General features: G+C 40.9%; 1 protein-coding gene across 2 annotated transcripts in view; it reads left to right on the forward strand.

Annotated features, from left to right (window-relative positions):
* Positions 1-17,364, forward strand: part of Nedd4l (neural precursor cell expressed, developmentally down-regulated 4-like, E3 ubiquitin protein ligase) — a 349,282-nt gene that overhangs the window by 141,641 nt on the left and 190,277 nt on the right. Inside the window, exon 1 of one of the 2 annotated variants that reach the window (XM_013511013.1) lies at positions 2,749-2,915. The exons of the other annotated variant lie outside the window; for it this stretch is intronic. The gene's annotated coding sequence lies outside the window, so the exon portion shown is untranslated. Of the gene's footprint in view, positions 1-2,748; positions 2,916-17,364 lie in introns of those variants that run through there. 2 annotated transcript variants of the gene reach the window in all.

Here is a 17,364-nt window from a genome sequence, read left to right on the forward strand (position 1 = left end):
CCAAAAAAAAAGAAAGAATCTTTTAAGTGCATAAAGTGTTTTGGTCTGCCTGCTGGTACTCTGTGATTGTCTTAAACAACCCAAGTTGGATATTGTCATGTTCTACTACAACACTGCCACCTGTGAGCCCCTGAGTATACCCTTGTGATGGTTGCAAAGGTCTTTAAAGCACAGCAGCTAAGAAGGAAGCAAGGCCAGTGTATGGGTTAACGTGTGTGTGGTCAGATGTGTGAGCTGTAATGTCTTCGCACAAGCTATTTTACAGATGAGCCATTTCTTAGGCCTGTTTTCTCTATGAGAATGTGCACCTGATCGGAAGGTACTGAGATTTACCAATTGAATTATCCTAGGATAAAGTTCAATTAAATAGACATGATTTTATAATGTTACAAATAATATACTGGGACAGTGGCAGTAAAACACAGGAACTTTTATGTAGTGTAACGTTCTGATAATTTATATCTTCCTCAGCAGCATCATTTTTCTGTTGTACTCCAAAGAAATGATGCTACTCCATGTAGGAAGATTTGCGCTGCCAGGGATATAGCTCAGCAGCACAGCACCTGCCTGGCAAGTACGAGGTCGTGAGTTCAATTCCTGTTACCAAAAAAAAAAAAAAAAAAAAAGGAAGATTTGCAGCTTTAACACAGCTGATTACCCAAGCCTTTTTTACACCTGTCCATAAAACTCATATTTATTGGCTTCCCCCTAGAATTGTCTTAGAAATAACTAGTTCAATTTAAGAGACCATCTCAGTAAACACCACTTAGATAGGAATTTTCTTCTTTTTCCATGGCCTTCTCGTCCTCTGGTAATTTTCTCCTATGGCTAGAGTGTGCTTTTGAGAACATGCTGGGCCAATTGTATTGACTGGAGATGGGTGAAAATTTAAAGATTGCTTCAAATGTCATCTGGGTGGTAGATCATTGTTTCTGACCTGATTTCCAGCACACTTTCTGCTCCAGCTGTACAGAACAATGTAATTGACCCCACCAAGTTGGTTCTCTCTCCTTTGATATTTCCCAGGACTTAAGCTGGTGTCTTCACTACCGTTCCTGAAGTTGCCTGTTTTTCCATAGTGGTGGCTCTTGGAGATGTACTGGCTCTCTGCTTCTTGTTTCTCTCTGTGTGGGGGGAATTTTGTCCCCAGATGTTGCATGTGGGGGAACAAGGTGGCTAAGGAGGAGCAGAACTTTTTCTAAGTCTGCAGGAAAGAGTAAAGGTTGGAAAGATCTGTAGGAAAGAATAACTGATAGAGCAAGAATTCCACAGGCTCCCTGTTGGAGAGTGTGTTGAAGGTAGTGGAAGGTTCATAACTGCAATGTACAAAAGCCACCACCAGATGGTGATCGCGGCTGCTTGGCCCAGAGGGTACTCTGGGTCTCCCCGTGCCATGGAAAGTCAGCACAGCATCGAATGGGTAGCTCATCCCCTAGCAAGCTATGAATTCCCATTGTAAGAAATAATTGCTTTCAAAAAGGAAGCATTAAAGAGAAAGGCCTTTTAGTTCGATTAAGTTCAGTTCTTTTCCTCAACACTCTGAGCTCATAAAAAGTGAGCATGTGCTTGGTCATGAAATGAGACTTTACATAAAATTTCAAAAAGACATACATCATGTTGGGCTGTAGCCTGATGTCCCTGGCAGGGTCTGGGCACAAGGGGTCACGGGATCTATCTCTTAGACTCCTGAATGTACATCCGATTTTAAAATTGACCTCCCTAACCTGTTGGAGAAATTGGTAAAAGAGGAAATGCAAGAAACATCTGCTGTATGATACATATTGGGCTGTTTATTTAGCTCATGGTGCTGGGGATTGAACCTAAGGCCTTGCTAGGCACATGCACACTCTAGACATGTACTCTACCACTGAGCTACCTCCCCATCCCCTTGTTCAGTTTTTAGACTGAGAAGGAGGGCGGGTAACTGTGCTTGACTTAGGACAGTACTACAGTTTAGAGCTACAATCTCCTGAACAGTGAGTAAATGTAGAGGGGACAAAGCCACATTGATTGCAGATGTTGGTCATGGGAGAACACCCATGACCTCCTGGACTTCTCAAGTTAGGGCATGAAGGAGGGAGGTCTCAGGGCTCCATTTCTGCAGATGAGGAAGCGGAGCAGGACGGACTCAGTAATTTCCTCCAGGTCCCCAAACTAGTAAGTTGGTGGAGACTGATTCCAAAGCTAGACTGGTCAGAATTTTAGGACCATTCTTTATTTAGGTCAACAATAGAAAAATGTTTTAAATGAAAGTATCTAGAGGCGTTCCTTTATTCCAATGAATATTCTTCCTTCTATCATTGGCATAAATAAACATATAGGAAAAATGGACTTCATTTTCAAAAGGGGGCATGCTGGATGTCTTAGCTAGGGAATCACTGAGGGTCCAGGGTCACTTGGCCAGAGCGCATAACACACTTCTTACTGTAAGCCTGCTGCTGACTTTCTTGCTGTTCTGCTGTGGGGGCAGTGTAGTGGGACTGTGGTTTGGATTGTTTCTTGTGTGTGTCTCTTGAATCCACAAAGTTCCTCCTATAGTCTTTGACTGGGCTGCCTCTGATGAGCTGTTTGTTTCTCTCATCCCCACATTTGAATTTGCTCTTGATTTGAAAGAGGCAGACATCAGGAGCAGCCTGCAACCCAGCCAGGCTTCAGCACAGCCTACCCGACACAGCTTGAGGTATCAGGGTGGGTGGCAGCCCAGGCCCTACCTGGGCAGCGGCTGCTACAGAGCCCGCCCCTCCAGGCTCCTCCCTCCGCCTGCTCCTGGCTCTTGATTACCTGTCCCAGAACAGGCAAGACCAGGATTTCTCTTCTGCTATTGCTGTTGTTACGGGAAACAGACGACTGCCTGCATCTAGGCCAGCCTGCCTCTCTCGCTCCCTTCTACCGGAGGTCTTCCTGCCGGGAATCTGGTAAGTGCCATCAGAGGTGGTATTTTCCTTCTTACTTGATGTGTGCCAGCAGTACCAAGCGAATGCTGTGTTTTCGTGGATTAGCTTTAACCTGAATGTGGCAGAATTTGGGGGAGTCTTTGAACTTGCCTTTTTAAAAAAAAGTCCATTAAACATTTTCTGCATGCTTTAACACTGAAAAGATATACAATGAAAATTTTAAATTATTAATATGTTTAGTGTCACCTTCTTTGAAACCTTCTCAGGGTAGTGCACTAAAGTTCAGATACAGATAGTGCTCTGGGGACCCCTCCCCCACCCCCCATGAATAATTACTGCATTTGTCATCGCTGTGTTCCTAAAAATGTCAGAAATAGACATGGCAAAGAGATCTGTCACACAGAGTTCAGAAATTTGGTACAACACCCCAGGTGAAATAAGGGCACATCTTTTGTTTAATTTTTTTTTTTAACTTTTAAGCCTCTGTTATGCATTTGATTCAGTTTAAAGCTTAGCTGGTAGAATCATCTAGGTCTCCACGGGACAGGTGTACCTCTTTATTGTTTCAGCTTTACCTCCTGGGGTGCGCACTCACCTTCCTCATTTGTGTTTTACCTTTACAGGAAATACTTAGCAAAGAGTCACATGCCTCCGAACTTTAGTTTTCACATGTGCTTGCGCAGATTTAGTCATTTTGCTCTTATATGGATAGATTCTAAGTTAGGAACTTTTAAAAATGGAAAATGATATGCTTGATAGCTGCATCACTGTTCATTGTCTTTTCCTGTACCCCTTGGCGTCCAAACACGTAAACTTTTGTTACCTTTAAGAGAAAATAAAAACTGCCACTTATATTTTCTTTACTCTTGAGCTAAAGACGACTCATATTATATCATTAAGGAACAAATTAATTTCCTGCAATAAACTCTTTCCCTTTGATGTGAATCTCAGTAGCAGAAACAGTGTGGTTCTCCTTTTATCCTTGTTTTGTTTTCTTTTTAACTTCAGTCACAAGTCGTGCTCTGTGGCAAATATATAACTTGAGGAAAGCTGAATTATGTAACACTGAATGGGAAACCAGGGCAATGCCTGCAGTTTGGGGGGAATTTCATGAACAGTGAGAAACACTCAGACTGTGTTAGACAAAGGGTGAGACAAGAGCTTGCGTAGATTTTATAGATTTCTTTAATCATTGGGGGGGGGTCACCCTGAGCATGTGGAGGTACTTCACTCATGTCAGAAATGTTCAAATCCGCGGCCGCTTTTAACATGTGAAATTGAACTTCGGGCCCCTTTTGCTTAATGATGACCTCTTCCTTTGCTTCGGAATTGTATGCTGTTGTGCTGGTTGTCTAGAGACATGCCATTCTTTTTGTTTGTGACTTGAAATTGTAGGGCCTACACCATCACCTTAAAAGGAGATGTTGGTACTGAGAATAGAAAGTTGATGAGTGAAACTTCATGAAACTTACCTGTTTATAATTCCTTGCCTATAAACTGCTTTGTATGTGAGGTAACAGTTATACCTCACAAGGGAACAGGAAGAACAAAACAGAAACCAGAGGGAATTAAATGCAGCCACGGAAGAAGGAAATTTGCCCCCTACCCCAGATGCCCTCATTTACTCTGCTCTGTCTTGTCATTCCTGTGCCCTTCTCCCGAAGTGACCCAGAAAGTATGTTTGGCAGCGGCATTGTTTCGATTTGTGAACTCTTGCCTCTTGCCCAGAGGCCTGAGCACCTGATCAGTGATCTTGAATGCAAATGATTCTAGGTCTTGATTAACACTGAGCCTGGTTAGGACAGCACAGGTCAAACTGCAGTCCTCCTCTCATGGAATTTATTCCCTGCCAACCACCTGTCCACCTGTAGGAACTGGGCATAACCAGTTCTCTATTTATATGCTCTTTCCCTTGGGTGCCTCATCAAGCAGATGAGGTGGAACCAGAGATACTCAGGAGAAGATGGCAGCTGCATAGCAGCCCACACGTTGGAGGACTCCAAGTGGCTTGGCGTCCCTGAAGTCCATAGTCCTTCTGTTGAGCCTGCTCTAGGGAGGCCTGTAGCCTTGCATTCCTGCTAGTTGGTGGTGGTGGATGACTAAAATGTCTCCCAGCTGCAGATGGTAACTGCCTGGGTCTCTCTCAGTCTCCTTGGCATCTGTTCTCTTTACCCTGTGCTAGGATGCTCATTGGCACCCTCCAAAATGGATTTCTATGAGTTCATGCTGATTCCTATAAAAAGATGAGAAATAGATTTCATAGCCACAAGAATGAGAAATGTCCTTTTGTATGACTGTTAAGGGGCAGTTTTAAAAGCAGTTTTTAAGAAGTCATCCTGCCGTTTCCCAGATTTCCTTTGGGAACTTATGCGTACTGTCTTAACTGTTGAGTATTGAAGCATAACTCTCTGCCTGCACTCCCAAAATAAGCATAGTGATGTATAAGAAAGCTGGGGAGGTTAGCCTAAAATATTTGTTATGTACATTCATCCTAGTGGCTTCTTTTCTCTTCTGTTCTTAATTTCCTTTCAGAGAATGGGGACTGTTCAATTCCTGGAGGCAGAGTGACCCCTGGACAGTGTGGTCCTCTGAGGCTGGATGTGGGTGGGTCGGGTGTCACACAGTGGTCATGAGTTGTCTATTTTGGCTTCTTTCCCAGACCAAGTTCTGCCTCCAGCTTGGCTGGTTTGGCTGCTGGCTATAGAATCAGATGGCTATTTCAGAATTGTGGGATAGATCGGATAAAGAATGATTTCTGATTTGAACTCTTTGTTCCAGGGGAGTCTATCTATACATTATGGTTATTGCTTTAAAAAGCACCAATTCGTAACAGTTGAGGGGGAGCATTGGTGTTTCTTTTCTGGCCTTCCTTAGTGATTATTTTTTGGAGGGACAAATGCTAGTTTATACAATGTAATAGAAGGCTTTTTTAGTCATCCAATCCATAATGAAATCTTATATTTAGACATATCAAGAATGGCTGAAAGGCAGGAGCCCTCAGGCAGTGGTAATTCTGCTTCCCACCCGCCGGTGGTTCTATCTGGAGACATTTTTGTCAGTTTGGAGGTGGGAGGCAGACGAGCGGGTGCCACTGACATCTAGAGGGGAGAGGCCCGGATGCTGCTCTGCTTCTGAAATACACAGGCTGGTGCCCATCACACAGGTATCCAGCACAAAATGTCAGTTGTGCAGAGTGAGAAACTGTTTAAGGGATGCACACAGTAAGAAATCCCACAAGAGATTTATAATCTCTTAGTAGCCTATCCTTAAGAGAAGGTGTTTTTTTTTTCTTCTGAGACCCAATTGAATTAACAAATGACTGGAGCATGTGAATGATACAGGTTTCGGGTAATAAAATATCTCAAGTTCAGATGGTTGGCACAGTGCCTTATTTTAACATAGCTAAATAATTAGCTTTAACATAGCTAAATAATTAGCTATGTTAAAATAGCTAAAATTTAACATGGTAGGTAGTTACTTGATTGATTGTTTTTGCAGGTGCTGGAAATCAAATCCAGCGCCTTATATGTGCTAGGAAGTGCTCTGTACCAAGCTGTCCTCCTAGCCCCAGCTTGGTGCCTTTCTAGCATCACCTGCCTGAAGGAATGCTGCCTTTGGATGTGGAGCAAAGAAGTCCCCAAGGTGTGGAAAGGTGCTCCTCCCCTCTGCTACTTGGCAGTTTGTGGGAGACTTGGCTGTGTGTTTGCTGTCTCAAGGACCGGCTGTGGCTTAGGCTGACTTTCTCATCGTGATGGGATGGGGTAGGGGCATGTCTGCTTTCTTGCCTGACTAGGTAGTTGAGACTGAAATGAGAAGGAATTGTAGAAACGGAGGAGATCTCAGCTTAGTCTGCTACCTTTCCTCTTGAGAAAAAGAAGCCAGCCCAGGAAGGTTAACTTCTCTTTTTTTAATCTGCTCTGCTGTGGTTTCTCCCTTGTTTCAGTTCTTAGGGGAACTTTGCCTGTTTAATTAATTCACTTTTTAGTTAATCATGTACTCATTATGACACCTTTTTATTGTCTATCCTGTCTTGCTCTTTGAAATCTTCAAGGTTAATATTTTATGCATTTACTTCTTGACTCTTTAATTAGGTTGAACTAACTTTGGGCATGGGATTATGGCTAATGTACTTTTGGGTCACGCTAGTTCCCAGGAAAGTATTTGGTAAGACTCCACATATCTCCAAGGAAGATATTTGTTCATCTGATTTAGTGACACACAAGCATGGTGTGGTTGAGCCCATAGAAGAGTTAAAACTGCTGGTCTTTGTGCAGGACTCAACTTTTTGCATGGGGTAAATCACTCCATAGGTGAGAACTGCATGTGCTCTAAGGTGGTAGGGGGTTCCTGTGGCTGAAGATGAAGGCTGATTTCTTAAAAAGGGGGATTCTCAGTGATGCTTCTTCCAACATTTCCACTTTCCTCTGGCTTAAGACGGCTCTACTCTGGATGTAGTAAAGCATGTTATGCCCTTAGTGATGGACACTTGGCCCATCCCCAGGCTTGTCTGGTGTTTTGCAATAAATACCCTCGGGCATATGTCATCTTGTATTTTTGATTAGGCATTCCAGAAGGCATAAACAAATTCTTCCTCCCATTTTAAAGACGTGTAGGCTCTCAAGCTCTGACCTGCTCTTTAATACATCACTCCAGAGGCAACTCTTCAGATCATTAACTTTTTTTCCTGCTTCAGGTCTTAAAAACTAGAAAGAAACCTTAGAGATAGGGTCATCTTTCTTTTGTACAGAAAAACCTGAGGCCCAGAAAATGATGGGAGAGTCACCAGCCCAGGTCTCTTGCCGCCAAACCCCAGGAGGTGTGTTCTTTTTGTTTAACTTTCCTTCCTCCCTCTGCCTGCCTTGGCCAGGCTATCCTCTGGGGAAGTGCTACTCAAAGTGTGGTCCATGTACTGGTAGTGTCACCTGGGGACTTGGCTAGATAGAGAGGATGTCAGGTCCTGTCCCATAGATACTGAGTTGAAACCCACTATTTATCTGGATTCCCAGTGACTCATATGCACAACTAAGTTGGAGGAATGCTGGTCTAAAGTGGATGCAGCAGGGATTTGTATCAGGACTGGTGCTGACTCCTTTCCAATAAATGGATTCCCCTCTTTCTCCTGATGCACCCCTCCAGTCTGCTTGTCCCTGGCCCTCTTTGACCTCTCCCTGGAAGGGGTTCAGAATTGATCTCTGGTTGTGGGCCTTAAACAGGTAGTATGCCTTCCATTCCTGCTGCATACATTCAACATAGCCTTCACCCTTCTCAGAGTATCCCTGATACATCATACTTCTCTAATCAGGCAAGTGCCCTGTCTTTATGTCTTTATTAAGTGGTTTGTTCCTTGTGTATTTACAGTCAGCCCTCCATAATTACAGGTTCCACCTCGCCAGATTCAACCTCTTGCATATCAAGCCAACTTCTGACTGAAAATACATGGGAAAAAATTGCAACTGTACCAAACATGTGCGGACTTCTTTCTTTGTCATCATTCCCTAAGTAGTATAGTCAACAACTATTTATATATCACTCACATTGCATCAGGTATTATAGTAATGTGGAGATAATTTAAACTATATAGAAGGATGTGCGTAAGTTATCTGTAAATACTACCCCGTATTATAAAGGGAATTTGCACATCCTCATATTGGGGTGGGGGGCTTATGCTAAGCTAGTTCCTCTTTAGTACTGAGGCACAGTTGCAGTTTCCTGGCATTTTCTCATCACTGATGTTAAGGGCCTTAAAGTGTTTGCTGGTCTGTGTACCACCTCATGAGCACTGCTGGCTTTACATCTTTGCTTTACTGGTACTGTGGGGTACGTGTACGCACATGCACATGTGAGCGTGTGTTAATGACTGATGATATTAGGCCTTAATGCGTGCTTGAAACTTAATTGCAAATTATTCCTTAAATTATCCACAAACTACCTTAGCAGCTAACGTGATTTCAAGTAATGAAGTTTACTGTCATAATAACAATTATTTATTGTTGAATTCAGCATTTCCAGACTCTCAGTTTTCAATTTTGGAAAGTCAGTTTTGGGGAAGTGATAGTAATCTAAATCTATAGGTCCAGTGGTGAAGTTCAGCACACTGTAGGTAAGATTTTAGCATAATATATAACGTGGGTAAATGTAGAAGTTTTCTTTAAGACACAATTTTATACTAAGAAACAGATGATATTTTTCCTAAACTATGTTAGCTGCACCCGAATTAGTAAATGTTAAAATAACTATGACTGGCAAAAACAGTTTGCAAATTCTTTCTACTTTATATATATTAAGTGAAATTCTCCATTTGGTAGTTGATCTCTCAGATAAATTGAGTCTCGCCAGACTGTCTGAGAAGATCAGTGAATCAGACCCTAAAATTGTAACATTTAAAAAATAACAACTGTGGCCAGGCGTGGTAGTACACGCCTGTATTCCCAGCACCTGAGAGTCAGAGGCATGAGGATCAACATGAGTTTGAGGCCAGCCTGGGCTACATCAGTGAGTTCAAGGCCAGCCTGGAAGACATAGTGAGATCCTGACTCAAAACAAATAAACAACAACAAAATGAAAAACTATGTACTACAATTTATAAGGGCATAATTTAAAAATTGAAAAATACAGATTTGTGCAAGTTAATCTTATCAACATGGTTTAAGTGAATCTACTTCAAAGCAGCTACTCTGAAAAAAGCAGTTGCCTTTAGTCACAAAAATTACTGGCTTCAGAAAATGACTTGTAAAAAATTTTACAAGAAAATGACTTATAATAAAAACTCAACATTGCTGCTTGTCCTGGAGCCTACCTGTAATCCCAGCACTCTGGTAGGCAAAGGCAAAGGCAAAGGCAAAGGCATTGCAAGGTCAAGCCCATCCCTGGCAACTTAGGGACTTAGTGAGATCTGTCTCTAAATAAATAATGAAAAAGCGCTGGGGGGGTATACCTCAGTGTGAAGGCCCTGGGTCCAGTCCTTAGGACTTAAAAAAAAAAAATTGTTTTTTCAACCTTTGTGGGTTCAAAAGCCTTGCTGACTTCCTTAACCAGGTTTGTCATGGTTTCCACCCCTTACTTGGTAGGCATTAATACACTGACAAATAGTTGATGGGGATTTATTTATTTCTAGTATATTTATTTTGCTTGTGGAATATATGTGACAGCTTGGTTATGTAGATTACAAAAGAGGATAAAATAAGCCCTCCTCCCCAGGGTACTTACAGTCTAATAGAAACCTAGGGTTTCACCTAGCATACTAGCTGATTTCACCAGAGCACATCAGCTAATTGAGTAAACAGGCATTTAGGTTCATGAATGTTACTCTTACTTGTTTTGTTTTGTGGTGGTTTAGACGGAGCCTTTGCACCCAACTACATCCCCCAGATAAAAACCTTTTTATTTTTTATTTTGAGACAAGGTCTTGTTAAGTCCCTAAATTGCCCAGGCTGGGCTGGAACATGTGGTTCTCTTGCCTTAGCCTCCCAGAGTGTTGGGGTTACAGGTGTGCACCGCCATGCCCAACTGACATGAATGTTTTTCTTGTCACTTTACAGATACTTGTCATTCTTCAACTGGTGACTGGTTGTGATGCAGATCAATTGGATGTTTCTGAGCTTTAGTCAGTCTTCATAAAATTAAGTTTAGAGTTTCTGTAATTTTCGTAGCATTAAAAAATTTTGTAAATGCTGTATGTCTTCCTGAGGAGGGTCACTTATGTAAAAGTTAGGAGGCAAGAAGGCGCTGTGACACACACTAGAGAAGAGATCAGATTGTTCATAAGATAAAACGAAACTTTCCAACTCTGAGATTGCATGGAGCAAAATGAAGAAAAAGAAAATGTAGGAGAAAAAGTAACAACATCATACCAGTAATCAAGCAGAATGTATTTCAGATGCAAATATCCAACATACTGTGAGCATTCTTAATGAGAAGAGAGTTAAACGTATTGAATAAATAAAGCACCTTGTGGTTATTTTATCAAGAACCACAAGCTATTTAAGGTCCACCAAGGGCAGTGAGCAATATAGGGTTTATTGTTTGTATCCTCTTTAGTATGACCTATCTGTGTTCTTGCACTTTCAATCCTTAGTTGTTTTAATTCCTAATGAGCTGACATGGTTTTGTGTCACCGGCTGGCTGGTACGTGGGAGTGGTGGGTCAGTGGGAGTACGAGTGTTAAAGTCCTGAAAACGGCCCTAGGAGTCTTGTGATCACCAACGGCAGAAGGCACAACAGCGATGAAAGGAAGGTAAATATAGTCACCTGGCACAAATGTTTGCCCTTTCTCAAAATAATGAAAGTTATATTTAGGTGAAATGTTTTTGGTAAAAATATTTGAAAGTTTGTTTTGTAATCATAAGTAGCATGGGTTATTTTGACTAGAGGGTTGGGGGGCAGGGGAAAGGAAAGAGAAGGGGAGAGGGGGGAAAAAGGGAAGAGACAGAAAAAAGGAAAAGAGAAGCTGCTGCCAGGAACTGTGGAGTGTGTCAATTTGGAAGGAATGGCGAAATGAGATGATTACACTAATTGCTGTAGAGTAAGAATAGAAAACATGTAGGAAGTAGAATCTTGACATTCCAGGCCTCTCCATTAGTCATTAGTTGAAGATACAGAGAAATGGTTGAAACCACTAGTAAGGAAGAAAGGAAAAAAGCCCCATTATTTTTTGTATTCAGGTAGAATTTTCTGAATACATTCTGCCCCAATCCAGGTCCTCTCATGTGCATTTCCACCACTTTGTACCTGGCTCCTTATTTTCCACTGTGGGATGGGCTGTGCTTGGAAATGCTGGTGTCTGGTTTCTCCTCCTTCATGTCTGAAAGAATTGTGCCTGCCAGATAGGACCCAGTTCAGAGGTCAACATTTGCTTGAAAGCTTCTTTAGTTCATTTACTTTTCTTTTTTTTTTGTCTTTTTTTGAGACAGGGTCTCGCTCTGCAGTTCAGGCTGGCCTTGAGCTCACTTTGTAGCCTAGGCTTGTCTCAAATTCTCAATGATCCTCCTGCCTCAGCCTCCTGAGTGCTGGGATTACAGGCGTGCACCACCACCCCGGCTAGTTCCTTTACTTTTCTTAATGGAAATAAGACCCTTGTCAGAGAAATGAGAGATGCTTCCCTGGACATAAGGATGAAGGATCTGTTGAATCTTCCAGCTTCAACATGGCTTGATTTAGTGGTACAAAGTCAATTTGAAGATTACACCAAGGATTCCAGTCCAGTGTAACCAGTTTATCATGTTTATAGAGCTGTGTTTGTGTTGGGTCCCTACCTCCTTTTTTTGTTACTTTTCTGTCATGGCTGAGACAAAATACCTGACACCCCAAATTAAGGAAGGAAAGGTTTATTTAACTCACAGTCTGTGGAGATTTCAGTCTGTACTCAGCTGGCTCTTAAGCAGAATGGTACATGACAGAGGGCAACCATTCATGGCGGTGGAAAACAGCAAAGGCAACAAGAGCAAAAGGGAAGAGCAGCAACTAGCAGCCTCTTTGCCTCCCTTACATTGTATGCAAACTATCCATCCCAGGGCGGGTGTAGCACTTCCATCCATAATTCCAACATTGGACCATGAATCAATCATAAACTCTAGAAGTCAGCCCCATGACTGCATGAAGCTTTGGGGGGACATTCAGACACAAACCGTAACTCTCCTATTTACAGAGGTAAGCCCTTGAAAGATAGCCTACTGCCAAAGAGCAACAGGTTCATCTTTGCTAACAGGTAGCTTATGCATGGTGATCTGGCCTCATAGCTTGAGATACATGGGAGAAAGTATTCACCAAAAAAGGAAAGGGCACAGGGGAGACAAGAGTTGAAGCAACAAGTATGCTATAGAAGTGGCAGGTGGCAGAGTTATTGGCCAGGATTGGAGGGGATAAGCATATGGGTATTTGGGGAGGCTCAGTGCTATAGCGCTCCTTGCCCTCACTTGGCAAATAGTACCTCATGAACATGCAGATGGGAACCCTTGCATTCCTACCTGAGCAACTCCCTGGGGCATCATGACACACCATCTGCAGAACTGTGAGGACAGTGTGGGAGGAGCCTAAGGCACTGGGTCCTCCCACCGGTCCTGCACATAAGCCCCTTGATGTTTCCCTCTCCCTACTTGTCCTTTGCATTGAGAAAACACACTTTACTTCTGCCATCTGCTCCCATCTCTTAAAGCTTTAGCATGCCCTTGTTTGCTAAGGACGGAAGTGGTTAGAAGCAGTTCCACCAGAAAGTAAAATGGAAATATGTCAAAGGATAATACGGGGCTATCTGGAAAGTCTGACAGCCCAAACAGATAATTTCTTAACCATACAAATAGTTGACTATCATCAAATGGAGGACAAAGAGTATTCTATTTAATTTTTGCAAATAGAAACCAGAGTGCCATGTAGTATAGAAAATAAGGGTCTACTAAATATCCAGCTTCAGGGGTTTTTCTGGAAAATTGGAAGCAGTGCTCGGTTACAGCCAGTGCAGGCCTTAGCTCTCTCTGTCTGACTCATAGTTCTAGAGTCATGGTTTCTTACCTGCAGAATGGGTTAAGGCAGATAGGATGGGGAAGGGGGTGCTAGGAGTCTTACTTGTAGGGCACTAGGACTATGTTAAGGTACTTGGGTCGCCAGTCTTACGGAGAACCAGCCAGTAGGTTCTAAGAGACTTGATAGCCTAAAACTCCTGAGCCTCATCCCACCTTGTTAACATTTCTGTGACTCAGTAGCCTCAACACCCCATCTATCCCTGAGTGTTATTATTGGGGTGCAGTCGCCACCCATGACTTGCCTCTGGACTCTTACATGTGCAGTGATGTCTGCTATCCTGCTGGTGATCAGGGTCTACACAGTGCTGGATATAGTTCAACCTTTTGTTGTTTTCTGTTTATTTTATTCACATAAGGTGGAATACCCTTTAGACCCCAAAAGCATACATAGCCTAAAGGGAAGGGATGTATTATGTCCTTACTGGTTTTGGAAATCCTGGGAAACATTACATAATGCCTGCCACCAGAGTTGCTGTTATAATGAAGATTTAATGGTAACATTTTACTTACTGAGATTCCCTGGGGCAAAGTATTCAAGAACAAAGTGAAAAAAATTAAATGTAGAAGATATTAAAAATTTCCTTTGGGTTCTACTTCTTCAAAAACTGATGATAGGCAACCCAAATACAACTATTTGCTTTAATCAACAGCTAAGTTATTAGCATGTTAGATGTTTACATATGAGTCAGAATTTCTAAAATGTGTTCCCATGAAAGGTTGAGCCTCTTTCTCAGCCTGTTGTGATAGGGTCTAAACATGGAAGTGTGAGTCCAAATTCTCCAGATTATAAAAATAATTCTGAATTAGTAGCATATAAATGAATGTGATTTTAGGGCCAGGGATATATCTCAGTGGTATAGCACCTGCCTGGCAAGTGTGAGGTCATGAGTTTGATTCCAAGTACCACAAAAAGTAAATGAATTTGATTTTATTTGAGTGTTCTTTTTCAAATGCCTTGGGCCAGATTGAGACCTTTTAAGTTTCAAAAATCTCTTATCGTGATGATTTAAGGAAATATTAGCAGCTTTGCTTCTGGCTTCAGTTTACTAATTAGGTCAGAGCCTCCTACTCCACGCTGGAACATAGAAAACCATCTTGATCCCTACGGCATCAGTTTTTGAGAGTCGCCCCCCAAAGCTGTCACATGGAAGTCTCTTCCTGCAATGTACATCAGAACTGAGAAAAGAAATGGTTGTAATTGCCTGCGAGTTAGGTGTCAGTGAGTGCTGACAGTGCCTCACCCATGGATTATTCTACACTCATGCACTCAAAGAAGTGAACTTAACAATAAAGTTTACCCGAAGTCCTGGGGCAGGCTGAGCTTTAAAACATTGTCCTGACTACAGTTGAAAGTTCCAAGACTGAGCTAAATGTCTGTTGACTGCAAGATTCACTCTGGTGGTAGTTACATGTTTCTGTCTCCAAACCTTTAAGTGAAGCCAATCACTTTTTCCATAATGTGAAATTCAGGGTAAAAAGCTAACAACATGATAGGAGGCTAATAAAGTTTTGCTTAGATGCGGCTTGTGTCCAGGCAGTGGAGACAACTCCCATTCCCCTTGCCGTGGGCCTATTCATCCCCTCTTCTGAGAATGTCAACTAGCGTATTGGTTGCATTGCCTACCTGCCTATGGCTCTTACAGCTTTCATTGTATTTTTTTTCTTATTCTTTATAAAAATTCTAAGTTTATAGAATGTATCTCCTAGAAAACTGCCTTCCATATTAAAGAAGATGAAAAGTAAAAGAACAGAGTATGCATCATAATAATTTGGAAAGCCAAATAGAAAGTAAAACTGGGGTAGAGGAGTTAACAGATAAAAAATAAGAGAGAAAATTGAAAGCTTAAAGGTTAAATAAATCCAACAGTTTGTTATTTGAAAGGACCAACGGCCAGCTTCTATCACCCTAGCTAAGGAAAAGGGAAATCAGAAATAGAAAAAAGGAAAGAGAAAGGGGATGAATTAATAGACTTTATAGGAAAATGTTACACATAACCCTAAGCAACACATTTGAAAACATTGGGCTCATTTTGTCAGTAAATTATGTTACCAAAATCAATTCAAAAAACATGAAGTTGAATAAACTAATTACTGTGAAAGAGACTAAGAAAGGTGATTGAAAGTTACATCTGAAAAAGGGACCAGAATTCCGTGGATTTTTAGCTGAGTTTTTATCTAACCTTTAACGAACAGAAAATGTCAGTGTTATTTATACTATTCTAAGATATAGTAAAATATGGAATGTTTCCCAGTTCGCTCTACAGAGCTAGAATAAATTTAAACCTATAAGTTTTAAAGAAGAGTAGACCAATATTTTTATGCAAGTAAACACAGAAGTTCAAAATAATTTATTAACATATAGACTCTTGAATCCATTAGAAGGCAAATGCACTCTAATCAATAGCTTCTTCCAGTAAACCTAGAGTGATTAAACATTAGGAGCTCTTGTCACTACCCTCTATTGTTGTACCAGCATTTTAAAGGAAAAAGTGTTTGCTGAGGACAATAGAGGCTAGAAAGCAATTTGATAATTTAGCAGCCGTTCCTAATAGAATCTGAAACAGCAAAATAGTGAAAATAAACAAAAATTATATATATATCCCAATAACAGATATTTCATAAAATGCAAAACTCTTAATTAGGAATTGGAAAACACATGAAGGATTATTTAATCTTAAAAGTTAGTGAAATGTTTGTATGTTTAGAAATACCAAGGGCCTTCAGAGGAGAAACTTCTGGAACCATTAGAATGAATTGTCAATATAGCAAATCTCTAGAAATAATCTTTCCTCTCTTTCAAAGATAGGCACCTGGAAATAGAAGTTAAGTGTTTCCTTCACAGTAGCACTAGAAAATCTGAGAAGAAGTTGATATATTATCCTGTATCCTCCTTAGTGAAGAATATGGAATAAAATCTACAGAAATTAAAATACAGAATACATGAATATATTTATTCCAAATTTAATAAGTAAATATATTGCAACTCCAATTAGAATTTCCAAAGTGGTAAAATTTGTTAAATTAGATAAAATTCTGAAGTTTGTGTGTAAGGAGAAATCCATAGTACTGTAGAACCAAGATGAACATGAGAGAGAAAACCAGTGACAGCAGACTTGATCACAAATGATCACGATATGCTGATAGTTTTCATGATCAAATAATGGATTATTGATACAGGTGTACAGAAATAATTCAGTGGAGCCAAATAGTAATCCAAGAGTAACAGATAGATAATAAACAATGACATAAATGTAAGTTGCATATTATTGAGAAAAGATATATTATCTAATAGTGCAGAATAATCTCTTCATCTGGAGTGGGGGAGCCAGGAATGATACTTCTGTCTTACATTCTCACCAGAAATTAATCCCTGAATCTTCAGAAACTTAAATGTAAATAAGCAATTGAAATTTTACAAGAATATATAAAAAACTATAATTTTGGGGTGATGGAGAAACCTGTTATGCAAGATCTCAGACAAACTAAAGAGAAGGAGCTACATTTTGGATTTATTTTAAAAAATTCTTCCATGGTGAAACGTATGATTGGCCAGGCGTGGTGGTGCACACCTGTAGTCCCAGCACTCGGGAGGCAGAAGCAAGAGGACTATCACATGTTCGCGGCCAGCCTAGGCTACAGAGTGAGTTCAAAGCCTGCCTGAACTACATAGCAAGGCCCTATCTCAAAACAAAACAAAACAAAACAAAAAAAGAAAAATATGATTCTCAATACATGGTAGAAGAGGGCTACTATCTATAACATGCCAACTTAAGAACACAACTCAGGAAAAATGGATAAAGAATATAAGTAGTAAAATTTATAGGCTGCACATACAGTGTACCAGCAAACCTATGAAAAAATAGTTCCTATTTGCTAGGAAAATGCAGGTTAAAACAAAGAAACATTGCTTAAAACCCACCAGACTGTTAACAATAGAGAAAAATAATATTCCTTGC

The sequence above is a fragment of the Chinchilla lanigera genome, unplaced genomic scaffold, assembly GCF_000276665.1.
Source record: "Chinchilla lanigera isolate Chin_1 unplaced genomic scaffold, ChiLan1.0 scaffold00001, whole genome shotgun sequence".
NCBI classification, from domain to species: Eukaryota; Metazoa; Chordata; class Mammalia; order Rodentia; family Chinchillidae; genus Chinchilla; species Chinchilla lanigera.